This window comes from Pollicipes pollicipes, unplaced genomic scaffold, assembly GCF_011947565.3.
Source record: "Pollicipes pollicipes isolate AB1234 unplaced genomic scaffold, Ppol_2.1 Scaffold_4002;HRSCAF=4701_pilon_pilon_pilon, whole genome shotgun sequence".
Classification (NCBI taxonomy): Eukaryota; Metazoa; Arthropoda; class Thecostraca; order Pollicipedomorpha; family Pollicipedidae; genus Pollicipes; species Pollicipes pollicipes.
In genome coordinates, this window is record NW_023596420.1 from 45,124,908 (window position 1) to 45,138,971 (window position 14,064).

A 14,064-nucleotide genomic window follows, 5' to 3' on the forward strand; every position below is an offset into this window, starting at 1 on the left:
TATGTTGAAAAACTGCATCCATGTAGCCCTACATCTACCTATAAACATGGTCCTGTTATTACCTAAGAAACCACGCACAAATAACAGCAAGATAATCCATTTGGGTTATACCTGTAGCCCACCTGCGCCAGTTAAACCAGCGGCCTCCCACGGCCCAACCCCAAAGCCGATGTTTCTCGCAGCAGCAGGAAGCCCCGGACGAATTCCTATCATTCGTCACTTCAGCGTCCTCCGTTGCCCTGTGAAACTGCAGTTCGGGTATGCTCAAACGATCGACCTGCTAGATCGGCACGGCTTTCTTACTCTTCTGTCAGGGACGCCATCCATGGTAAAACCTTGCAAGAGCCGCGCACAACGACTTATTTGACGAATAGTTATGTCCTTGTAGCCGGCGAGTCCCTCACCACATGAGCATAACCAAGGCGATAGTACAACCAGCAGCAACTTACGCGCAGATACGCACGATTCTGGAGCGAGCCCAATTCACGACCTCGTGACCAGCGTTCCAAACTACCTGCCTCAATTGGCACGACTTAAACCGATTTAAGACCACTAATCTGTGACGTCCAAACTAATATAGCATATTTTGTAGACATGTCTGTCATTTGTTTGAAGCTACCCGAAGTCAAACTGCTAATAGGAAAACATTTAGCGCCTTTCCTCGCTCATGTCAACGCCCTGTCACATGCTCCATACAAGCTCACGCTGCGAGCGTAGGTAAGTGCACACCAATAATAAATAAGTTTGGAGTGTCGTCTGACGGGGGATTGCTGTTAATTGTTCTAACTTCACGATTTTGTCACCAAAGCATCTCGAAAAGGTGCCAATTTTTCGTCACCGAACCTATCCGGTGAATCGTAAGTTTTTCACTCCTGGCGGTCGGCACGAGTGAGACCGAACAGCTAATCGGCACGTGGGAAAGCTTCGGCGCGAGCATTGGAGCTGTCGGGCATGAGCTGTGGGCTTTAGCGCCCGACCGGAAGGGAGAAGACGTCGAGAAGTGGCTTATCGGGGTTGATCAATACTCGTTGGCAGTGAATATAACGGACACGGAGAGGAAATGAGCGGTGCTATTGCACTTCATCGAACCTCACACCACAAATGTAAAGGGCTGGAAACATTTGCATTAACCCTCGCCACGAGCAGCTGTTTTCCATAGCTGAAAAGAGGGGGGGGGGTCGACCCCGCTGCCCTGTCATTGCGACCCCCTGCCCTCTCAAGATAGGAAAGACAGGACCGTGCCGGGGGAAAAACAGTTGATTGATATCAACCAGGTCTTGCAATTGGTGAAATATTTGTGTTGCTTGGAAGACGATTGGCCCCACTAGGCCAGGCCACATTTTGATCTTCCTGAACATCGATCTTCAGTTTTACATGTTCATGCGCGAGGCCATACCCTGTAGCGCACCAAACCTCACATGACGTAGTCTTCGTTTAATTATAAGTGCTGTAGCTTTACATGCAGTTTTATTTCTTTCAAGCGTATGCTTATGACGCAGGGTTTCGGTAATGTAACAGTAGGGACCATACCACAGTGGGACCATATCACTATATCACTCTCCAGCTCGGCACTCCACAGCCCGGCGCTCCCCAGCCCGGCACTCTCCAGCCGGCGCTCCCCAGCCCGACACTCCACAGCCCGACACTCCACAGCCCGGCGCTCCCCAGCCCGACACTCCCCAGCCCGACACTCCCCAGCCCGACACTCCACAGCCCGACACTCCCCAGCCCGACACTCTCCAGCCCGGCGCCTCCCCAGCCCGGCGCTCCCCAGCCCGGCGCTCCCCAGCCCGACACTCCCCAGCCCGACACTCCCCAGCCCGATACTCCCCAGCCCGACTCTCCCCAGCCCGACGCTCCCCAGCCTGGCGTTCTCCAGCTCGATGCTCTGCAGTCCAGCTCGGGGATCCCCAGCCCGGCCGTGCCGCTGGAACAGTCCAACAGTGGAAATGCGTTGGTAGTTCTGAACTGGCGCTTGGTTCAGCTATATCAACACCTCAACCTATATTTGCCCCGATCAAAGTTTATTGATCGAAGTGCTTAACCCGTACTTCTGCATCCTACCTGTGACAGCGTCACAGCCTAACCAATGTGGGAGTGATGCGAAATCGAGGAACAAAAGCAGGGATTATGGGTATGTCTTGATATGAGGCTAACTGGCAACTAGCCTAGAGAATCAGGCTGAAATGGTGTGGTTGTGCCAAAGCCAGCCATTGAGCCGGATATCGGTCTCTGGGGTGGTGAGGACCAGGGTCTTTGCAGCAAGGTGAGTGACGAATCTGATTCCAAAGACACCACTGCATAATAGCCGGCCAAACATCCATTTATTTGAGACTGTTTCGTATTTTGTCACAGCCATTCATGTGCTATGCCGTCCTTCCAGGGTCTAATCCGTCATTTCCGTCGCTCAGTCTGCGAGACATTGTACCTGATGCAAACGATCCTATCACACCTGGGCGACCCTGAGCCAGGTACCAGCGCTCCGCACCTCCCCTCGGGCGCTCCCCTGCCCGGCACCAACTGTGCTGCAGGGACAGCTTAGCGATGGGAGTGCATGGGTAAGTTTCAGTCCAGCGTCCTGTTTTAGCTTCTAACTAGTAGATTGGGGAGAAATATTTCCCGGGTATGAATTGTGAGACTGGAAATGTGCCTTAAGCGAGCTATGGAAAACTGTGCCTGCATTTTTAGACATTGGCTATAGCTGTAATATGAAACAACACAGGAGTTCTCAAATTAAGATGATGTAACATGTCACATCAAGAAGAGTTTACAATCTGATGGCAAAGCAGTGGAATAATCTTTGTGGGCGGGTTAAAACCGCACAAGAGCGCCTTCTCCGTACAGTGATATTGCCCGGCATGTCGGGCTATCGTGCATGGGCTTTGATACCAGAATATTTGTGGTCATCATGCAGACGCTGATCACGACATGTTCTCGCCTTTTCCGTGTATGCGACAGCTCAGGTTTGAACCGAACTGACGTGCTCGTCGGCCTCAAGCCACCCGGCCACCCGTGCATCGATGTAGATTTACATTCTAACCACAGGGACTTGGCATGACCGGCCCGACTCCCGAAATGAGCACTTTTGATTTTAATAGCATAACGTTCATAACGCATTGGGGTTTATTTATCTATGTTTTGTGTGGCTTAGCGTATGTAAAGGGATATTACAACGGACTCAGACATATTTCGTTTCAGGTGACGATTTAGGCCGTTCCAAATTTCGTTTGTGACAGAAAAGGCACTACTTCACCGCTACCGCAGTCGTTTCACCACGGCTCGATCAGCTGACCGCCCCGGACCGCCGGCCGCCCCGCCTGGTTTACGTGCGGCTCCTGGCCGCGCGGGTCATTCCGTCGCTGGCTGCTGACAAACAGCGCCCTGGTGGGTCCAGAACTACATTCACTGGTCAGTTACGGCGCCTTACGGCCGGGAAACACACCGTAACTGGCTACTCCACCGGGTTTGAGAACCCCTCTGGGCCCCTGGGAACACGCGCCCGGGTGGACGGTTGAATACCCTTCGCTCGGGTGGGGGTCGATTTGAAACCGCTAAAAGATCTGAGAAACTAAGATAGCTAGAGAGACAAAATTTACAAGGTGCGTTGGTCTGTATGTGAGGTCACATATTTCAAAATTTGAGCTTCCTAGTTCATGAATTTGGGGTTAAATAAGGTAAAAAAGATCAAACTGCAGATTGGTGTCCAAAGTGCCCTTCCACCCCCTCACGCAACAGCCATAATGGAAGATACCTGTTCTGAGCAAAATGTCAGTGGTATCCATTCAAGGCCAATGACCTTTTTTACATTTAAAAAGTCAAGATGACCAAAAAGCTACACAATTGCGGGTTTTTCCATTGTTGTTGGCGTTAAGGATTACACCAGACGGTATATTCCTAAAATCAAAATGTTGTCCTGTTTGTTTTAGGTAAGTAAGCTAATCTGGCCTTTAAAAGCCCATGCAACATTTCTGATACCGTCTCTGTCATCAATCAATTTAAAATGAACACCAAAGACTACCCCTTTAAACAAGCCATCAAGAAAAAAGCAGATCAGTTTTGACCTCTGTCTGACCTTAATACCTGACCCCAGGTCCATGGGATTTGTTGTAATTTTAAATTCAGTCAGTGTATGGCGAAAATGTCTCAGAGATATGTGACTTCATCTAACGCCTCGTTGTCGCATCAGATTGAATGATTTCCAAGTAATGGCCTTTGCTGACAGCCAAGGCCCGACTCTGACCTGCCATAGGTCAGTGACCTGACGAGATGCATCTAATTTTGCATGCTAACAGATCCGGTATCTAATTGCCTACAGCTAAGCAAAGTTGTGCGTGGCTACGCCGCGCCTTTCAGAAATCATTCTGGAAAAACCTTCGGGGCGGGGGGGGGGGTGAAATTGACTCCCACTCGAGCGCGTGTTAAGGGCCCGAAAGGCCAGCTGTAGGACATATTCAGCGGCCCGGCCCGTAGGGCCGCACTCTTATGCCAAACAGAGCGCTCTGATCTTTGAGAGCTTTGATCAGGGGCCCACATAAAGAATCGTGGCCAGTAAGTTGCGACCTGAAATTTCAGCCAGATGTCCTCTTGGGCCCTTTGAAGACCCGCTGAGACGATGCGGGTGTCTACGTCGGCCAGAGACCACGAATACCGAAGAGTTGGCTCCCTGTCAGTCTAAACCCCAGGGGCCCATCTCACAAGCAGGAAGCAATGCCGGGGGCCACCATTAGCCTTGGTCTGGGTCCAGGAAACAATGGTTTGGGCCCCGATGTCAGTCAGAGACACACTTTGCCTACCAGGGGGTTACGTGTTGGTTAGTGGAACCAAATATCAAGAACCCAATTGGACCCGGCCGCCCCCCCCCCCCCCCCACAGACACTCGTAGTGCCGTGACCTGAAATGCCAGTCAGGAGGCTTCTATTACAGCACTCTTGTTAGGATTCTCTATCCCTATTAACTAAGGTCTCGATATGGAGCCAAACAGCCGTCTTCCTGTCTGTCTGAGCCCGTTTCCCAAGTGGGAACGAGGCCTGGGCCCGCGATTTACAATGTTCAGGGCCCTTGACACCATGAGAGGCTTCGGTGTCGGCCAGAGACCACAGTGCCGGCAGTGGTCTTGCGGCGGCGGGTGGCCCCGCGTCGGCCAGGAGCAGTGTTTGAGAGGGCCCGAAGAGGGACCTAAGGGTCTCTCGAGACCAAAGATGAAGGGTCCGACTGGACGGCTGGAGGACGCAGAGGCCTGCCTGTGGGTCACATTAAGGATCCCGCCCGTAAGGCCGTGATCTCAAATGCCAGTAAGAGGGCCTTTTGCGCTGATTGGGGACTCTTGTGACAGAGCGTTCCTCTATTTCGGCCACAGATCACCGACACCGAATAGTCGGCTTCGTCACAGTCTGAGCTCTGGGGGCCCATTTCCCAAGCAGGGGCAAGGTCGGGCCTGCAGTCTACATTGGTTGCACCCCTGCAACAATGCGGGCTCCTGTATCGTTCAGAGGCCCACAGGGCCCTAACAGGGTGTTCTGTGTCAACAAGGGGCCCGAGTCAGTCAGGATAAGATTTGCTCAACCGGGACCAGGACGGGCCCTGAATACCAGAGGACCTCTTCCGTTGGTCGAGGCCCTCTGACAAGTGAAGGAATCCTGAAAACTTATGATACGTGTTCACACTGAGACAGTAGTACGGTTCTGTGTCAGGCAAGGCCCTCAATACCGACCGGTAGGCCCTCGTCCATGTGATAATCATTGAACCACCTGCGGCGATAAGAGACGTTGTTGCGTCATTGAGGGTTCCTGAGTTGATCCGGGGCAAAATACGCGGGTGAGAAGGCCCCCGTGTCAGGAAGGGGAACGACGTAATATGATGCATCTCTTTAAGTGCCCCCGATCGACCGATGGATCTCATCCCGCCTCGCCAGAGTGTCAGCCGGAAGACACCCCGCGGTAGCACGAATTGACCCTTCAGCCCTTTACGGGAAACACTAATGTTCCCCGTAGTGTTCTACAAATAAGAGGTCTCATTAGTGCAGAACAAAATGGAATAGGATAGAGGCATGAGTTTAAGAACGAGCAAGGCCATTCCATGTTTGCCTGAGAACGCTCGATGTTTTGCAGAATTGACTAGTGAAACAAATTGCATAAAAAGGCTTGAGCTTGCGCGCCCGCAATCTCGGGAACAAGGACAGGCAGCTTCCGTAAAATCGAACGGCACTGACCACTGCAAGTGACACCAGGCAGCGGGCACCGTACGCGCGAGAACAACCGTCGCGAAATGATGATTACGAATGCCCTCCAAAATTGATTCCTACCTTTCAAAAATCCGTCTGGGCATAACTTCGAGGTTGTCCTCTGAACAGATCAGCAGTTACAGCAACACGAAATATAGAGATTCTACCTTCGCTCTTTCAGTTCCATCACCAGATTCCAGTACCACCTCGCGGTGCTGTAAAGGCCGATCCATTCTTACCGTCAGTCGAAGAATCACACATGTGAAACATAGGCCCACAATTTCTTCTAAATGTTGGATTTGATGTCCTTAAGCATTCAAAAGCACTTCTGTCAGAAGAATCACCATTTCCTTCCACCCATTAGCCGCAGCTCAGTATTAACCGCTGGACCGGCGCTGCGCGGCTGATGGAGACTGCAACGTAGCCTGGCGTAGACGCTTTTGTTGCCAATATTTGTGAGCGCGCGTGCTCAGAGCTACGTTACATAACTTTTAACATTAATCGATTCTGATTGAATGTTGAACATTTCCAGACAAAAATGGCGAACAAAAAATGAATAGCAACGGCCATTTTTTCATGGAGTCGTTTAAAGCAGCTGAATATATTAAAAACGCCTCTTCCTATATTTGGCTAATTGGCGTAATTGATCTTGCTGTAACCTCTGGCCTTTATTCCAGTGGTAGGGGAAATAATGAAAATATAAAAGCATGCCTTAATAAAGAAATGGACCATTTTCGGTGAATTCTTTGGTGGTTCTTTTACTACGAAGGGCACTTTCGTCAGCCTTGTACCCCCCTCTCCCATTGCCAAGGCTCTGGCTGCGCGCCTATTAAAAAGCACGCTAAGTCGTTTGCTGCTATGCACCGCCGCAAGGCTAATGCTCACGGCACTGGGTACAATTTCTTTGACAGTTACAGCGGCGGTGCATAGCGACAAACGACTTTAAGTCATTTGTTGCTTTGCGCCGCCGCAATGCTGAATCTCACGGCACCGGGTACAATTTTCCCTCACAGCTACAATTAACATGTTGCAGGATGTCATGCATCGGCCAAGGTGCTATCATTCCATTACTGCCACATGCCCTGTACATTTGACCTCAAACCAAGCTTGGGTCTCCGGCCGCATGGTTAGTTATTGATTGGCGGTGCACCAACCTATTGTCAATTATGATCTCAAGAATGGGTGCGTCGCTCACAACATACTGAACCTCAAGCCTTGAAGTTCAAGACAAAGGAACCGTTCTGACACGCCTTCTTTGTAAGCTAAATTGTTTCCGACATTCAAGAATGTGGGAACTGGCCTAGGGCAGTAGTTTTAGTCATCAGCGGATGAACCCTCATTTCGACTAGTCATTTATGACGCACTAATGTCATACTTGGTGCACAAGCTGCCAAGTACTATACGGGAGCTCCGCCTTGTGCGCTTGCCAACACTTCTTTAGCTTCCGAGATGGTGTCGAGTAGCGTGGTTGGTGTAACTGCTGCAGTGTCATTTTTATTGGGTATTTTTGTGGGGTATGAAATTAAAACATGGAGAATTGAGTGGCTGAAAAGAAGGCGAGAAAGGCTTGCAAGAAAGCTTGCCCATACTCAGCAGCAAATTGATAACCTTTCTGAAAGAGAAAGATATTGAATGGTAGGTTTTCGGCATGGAACATGGTTTTAACATAAAAAGTGTTTACTGGTAACAAACTTGATGGTACTGGTAATAGTGTTGAATAATAACAAACCCACTCTGCCACTGGTCGTGCTAAATAATAACGAGCCCACCCCGCCACCCACCCGCGGCAGGGTGGGTTTGAATCTCTTCAGGGCAATCCCTACCTGCCTTTGACAGGTATGGCCTGTGGCCAGTGGCAGTGGTCACCCTAAAGGTCAATTGACATCAGAGGGCAGGTGGACCATGCTGAGCATTGTGTCATGTTAAGCTTTCCCCACTTTATCTGCTGTTCCCTGGAATTGCACAATTGGGTGTTGGGGGTCAGGGCTCACACAACAAGCACTGCTTAGCATGAGCTCTGATCCCATAAATCCATCCATTCAAAGGGTTTGGTTCAAGTTTATTAAAAATATGTTTAGAACTTAGATCACGCATGATAAACATGCAGCCTTCATCATCAACCTTAAAATAACAAAATTATTTTGCTATGCACATGTCTGGCCATAAGCAATTGGGTGGAACTTAAGGGTTTTATCTGTCTTTACATGAACATATTTTACATGAATCATCTTTTTTAGAACAGAACACACTGCTTATAATAAAACATCAAAATGATGTGATCTTATCTTGTCAATATTACAATTATGGTCATGAGTCAAACTTCATGAATGTACCTGACATTACTTGAACATGTTGTGCATGGAGCATTTGGATTAGAGCAGAAAACACCATTCATAATCAAAAAACATTGGGATTACATCATCTTCCTTCATAAATATGATATTTTGGTTCTGATGATATCCTTAGTATAGGTTTTCCCTGCAAGACCAATGCCAAAAATATGGAATGACTTTTTTATAGCTATGGGCACAATACTCACCATCCTTGTGCAGCTATACAGTGATGTAAATCATTTGAGTCCTTCAGCAGGTGTAAACAGTAATAAGTACACATGTTTTAGAACCAGGAATGAGGATAATGTGATGAATGGATAAATGAATGTACACACCATGTTACATCTTTCAAATCATTGCTAGGATCACCAAAACATCAAAACAAATAGGTCACAGGAGTAATACAGTGTAATGCAACATTGTGATGCCACACTGAAAGTGAAGAACTTGGTGATAGACCAGCCTAGCAAAATGAGAAAAAAGACAAACCGTTGTCAGTACACATTGGTACCAATGTTAAAAAAGAGCATTGTACATCACCCGTCATGTTTAAGGCGGAACATATAGTAAATAATCACGAAACAGGTAGGTTCATGCTCCTACCCTCGAATTTTAATCATTATGATAGCGAGCTCCCGAGCGCCGCACACGCCCGACCGCCTCGACCCCCCTCCCTCCCCGTAGCGCCGTTTCTGCGTTTTCGTCGCGTGGTCACAATATTACTGCTTATCAAGAACTATAAAAATGTACGTGGCCAAGGTAACAATAGTAACGCAATGAAATACGTTTCTTATCTTATCGCGTATAGGTACGTTTATGAAACAGACAGGCCAAAATAGTCCAGAACATAGCCTAAACTAGCCTAACCTTACCCAACCTAATGTAACCTAACCTAACCTAACCCAACCTAGTCTAGCAGCGTGGCCTAGCCTAGCCTAGCCTAGCCTAGCCTAGCCTAGCCTAGCCTAGCCTAGCTTAGCCTAGCCTAGCCTAGCGTAGCCCAATCTAGCCTAATCTAACCTAGCCTAGCCTAGCCTAGCTTAGCTTAGCTTAGCCTAGCCTAGCCTAGCCTAGCCTAGCCTAGCCTAGCCTAGCCTAGCCTAGCCTAGCCTAGCCTAGCCTAGCCTAGCCTAGCCTAGCCTGGCCTGGCCTAGCCTAACCTAACCTAACCTAACCTAACCTAACCTAACCTAACCTAACCTTATCTAACCTAACCAAACCTAACTTAACCTAACCCAGCCTAACCGAACCTCCCCACCCTATCCCCTTCAACCGTGTCTTGTTGGCGTCCATGTTCCATGCCATATATATAATATATATATATATATATATATATATATATATATATATATATGTATATATTTATGTATATATATGTATATTTGTATATATTTATGTATATATATATATATATATATCACTGGAATCTGGTGATATCTATATATATATGTATATATATATATATAGATATAGATATAGATATAGATATAGATATAGATAGATAGATAGATAGATAGATAGATAGATAGATAGATAGATAGATAGATATAGATATAGATATAGATATAGATATATAGATATATAGATATATAGATATATAGATATATATATATATATATATATTATATATATATATATACCGTATTAAAAAGTTTTGTGTAGCCGCCATGTTCTCATTTTGCTTTTCATTCCCCACCCAAAGACGTCATATTTGCCCCCATGTCGACCAGGCTGGAAACAGTACGGAAAACTGCTTGGACACTCAAGAAACATATTTTACTGCATTCTTGTTAACTTGGCCCCGTACATTTTTATGGTCCTTAATGCGCAGTAATGTTGCGAGCATGCGTGGTAATGGCGCCGGGGTCGCGGTTGCTGCGTGTTTGCAGCGCTCGGACGTTCGCTATCGTACTCATATAAGTTCCAAGGTAAGAGTTTAGATGACTTGTTTTATGATTATTCACGATATTTGCGGTGTAGGTGTAAATTGGTACCTAATGTTAGAAAAATATTGTACATCATTCGTCGTGTTTAAGGCGGAACATATCGTAAATAATCATAAAACAGGTAGATTCATGCTCCTACGTTCGAATTTAATAACTAAGATAGCGAGCTCCTGAGCGCCGCACATACTCCACCGCCTCGACTCCCTAGCGCCGTTTCTGCGTTATTGTTGCAATAACGTGGTTACAATATTTCTGCTTATCAAGAACCATGGACAATTTGCGGGGGCAAGGTAACAACAATAATGCAATGAAATACGTTTCTTATCGCGTGTAGGTACGTTTGTGGAACGGACAGGCCAGAATAGTCCAGAACATGGCCTAAACTAGCCTGATCTAACCTAACCTAACCTAACCTAACCTAACCTAACCTAACCTAACCTAACCTAACCTAACCTAACCTAACCTAACCTAACCTAACCTAACCTAACCTAACCTAACTTAACCTAACATAACGTAACCTAACCTAGCCTAACCTCCCCACCCAATCCCCTTCAACCCAGTGTCCCATTGGCATCCATGTTCCATGCCATATATATATATATATATATATATATATATATATATATATATATATATATATATATATATATATATATACACCGTATTAAGAAGTTTTGTTTAGCCGCCATATTCCCATTTTGGTTTTCATTCCCCTACGAAAGACGTTTGCCCACGATGTCGACCAATCTACAAACAGCACGGAAGACTGCTTGGATACGCAAGAAACATATTTCGTTGAATTCTGGTTACCTTGGCCCCGTACATTGTTATGGTTGTTGATGCGCAGTAATGTTATGATTATGCGTAGCAATGGCGCCGGGGCCGCGGTCGCTGCGTGTTTGCGGCGCTCGGATGGTAGCGATCGTAGATATTTAAGTTCTAAGGTAAGAGCTTAGATGACCTGTTAACGATTAATTACGATATGTTTTGCCTTAAAAACGACGATTGACGTGCAGTGGTCTTTTTTAACATAAGGTAGGAATGTATACCATGACCTTAAGTTAACCGTACCAAATTAAGCTTCTTACTCTATGATTGAGACTTGACAGTTTTTAAGTACCATTGGCAACCATTCATCGATGGGCAAAACACTGTTTCAGTTGTTCATTTCTAGCTTTTTCGTGATGGTCTCCACTGGTTACCGTGTGTTCTAATAGACCCGTTCGACTAGGATATGCAAGGCTGTCTTTGGCTGTACACTTGCCCATGGACAGGGGTGTGGAGTGAGTGTCGGAGAGTGTGTAGTACTGGCAAATATGTGCTCAAGGCTTACAATGTTTACCTTCGCCAGACTCACTAGAAAGATTGGTGCGAGCAAGGTCGTCTGTAGCCTAACTGCCGTTCAAGCAGTTAGAAATCTGCTACACCATGTATGACCTGTACCAATGTTTGCAGCCTTCTCAGCCAAGGAGAACACCAGCAATGCTGGAGGAGCTCAGCAGACTTCCACAGAATTTAGTGACATTGCATACCTGAGTACCCGGATTAAATGGGTGCCCAGAAGTGACTGGCATGGATAGCCTTGCATTTGTCATTTTGTCACACTACTTAAATGCAAGAATGGGGCTGGAAGAGGTGCAGAGTTGCATCTTCACATAGAAAAGCAGCTGGGAGGCATCGCATTCTGTGCCTTCTGGCTGTCAACGGTTCGCCGCTGCAGTCCTGCGCCGGCCATGTGTCTGTCGGTTGGGCTGTTCCTGCCAGACATAGTGGAAGAGCCTGCGAATGCGTCTGTCACCTGACAATGTGTGTTGCTGAGTGACCATGTTCAGCGGGGTGAACTGGATATGATCGTCCGAAGAAGACTAAAATATTGATGTGCACGTGTGATAAGCGTTCCAGTTGGATGTTAGTGATTTCACATTACAGACAACAGAAATGAGCTGTGACTTGAAGTGCAACGCAAAAAATCCGGCTGTAGGCCGCAACCAATGTTTCCATCTGTCCTGAGTTTCAACCATTATTTTACCTAGACTCCGGTCTGGTCAAGGGATGCCGAATGAATGCATGTTGTTTGTTGTAATATGCGCAATACATTTTGGGAGTGACATTTGAACACTGCAGTTTGTCGCCGTCCTTTCCGTATGTTGTTCACAAGCTGATGTACGGCGCTGAGGCATGCTTAACGAATGTACAAGGCAGAAGCATTCCGTGATTGTGCAGTTCGACGTTAACAGCTGCGTCAGTTCCCTTTTCGAAGGAAGATGACAGCATAGGTGCTAGAACTGGGCTGGGTCATGGCTGAACTAGGGAACTGAGTCATGGCGCGCTCGCCGTTTGTGAACGTTAAATATGGACCCATTAGAGATCCATGGCAAGTAAGTTTCTTCTAGGGTTTGGTACACCCATTTCTTGGCACGGGGGTTGGGGGGCGTTTCCGCAGGTGACACCGTTGACGCGGTGGGGCTCGATTTTTGTAGATAGTCGACTCAACACCGTACCGAACACTCCGGTCCCAAAGTCAAGTGTAGGTGTACCAAATCAGTTGGGGGCAGCCTAGGATGTTCTTTTTAGAGGGGGAGTGGTCATTTCAAGATACTGCTGGTCACACGACGTCCTTTCAGTAAGAGCAATGAAGTACCAGTATAAAGGCGATAGCATAGATATGCATGCTAAAACGACCATGTTGAACATGTTAAAGGAAAGGAAACGCAGATGAGGTTGGCGAATTTGTCCTCTGATGGCTCATGGTAGTTGCATCGCCAGTCTTTCAATTGTTATGCATTGCTGGCAAACTACACATCGATGGACAAAAAAAGATATGGAAAGCCGAGATATGGCTGTAAATGTACACTAGTCCGATATGTATACTAGTGAGATATGTTTGCAAAGGTATACTAAACTACACACGCAAAGGATTCTTTTGTATGTATACTGTTCAGTGATTACCAGTGCAAGCCGGACCAGTGTGGGCCGCGCGGGCACCTCCACCGGGAAGCGCGCGTGCGGTGGCAGTGCGAGGACTGGCGCCTGGCCGGCGCTGGGGCGAGGAACTGATGAGGTCTCGTAGAGTTTTCTCGGGATCTCTGTGTAAAGGCAGTGCGGAAGTAATGAACGTAGGAGCATAGAACGTGTAGAGATGCAGAACTATGAATATTTTCCCTGCCATTGAAGATAAGGTGAGTGACGGGACGACACTGATAACGACAGAACTGGACATGCTGTCCTCCAAAATGCACCGGGTACAGGGGCGCACCTCAGCGAAGAGTAAACTGATGACGGACACCGCCGTAAAGAGCCAATGGAAGAAGCGAGTTCGAAAACGGGCAGTAGCCTGATGGCGTTTGCCAATCGTCATTTAAAAGACGTTCACGTATGTCGCGAGCTTCTGTTGACTCTCGTTGGTTGTCACGTAGCGATATGGCCACATCAGTTTAAGTTATCGAAAACGAAATATCAAAAACGGGCCCTTTCTGAGTCTAGGATGAACCTTTCCTGATCGGAAATGGGTCATCTCCAGGCCTTAACCTAATGGGCGTTTCTTATCCGGAAATGGGCCCTTTTC

General features: G+C 47.3%; 1 long non-coding RNA gene across 1 annotated transcript; it reads left to right on the forward strand.

The window, feature by feature from the left end:
* Positions 1 to 7,629: 7,629 nt before the first annotated feature.
* LOC119093650 (uncharacterized) lies at positions 7,630 to 12,615 on the forward strand. The gene is made up of 2 exons (XR_005093650.1): positions 7,630 to 7,855; positions 11,955 to 12,615. It is a non-coding gene; the product is annotated as an uncharacterized LOC119093650 (long non-coding RNA).
* Positions 12,616 to 14,064: the final 1,449 nt, after the last annotated feature.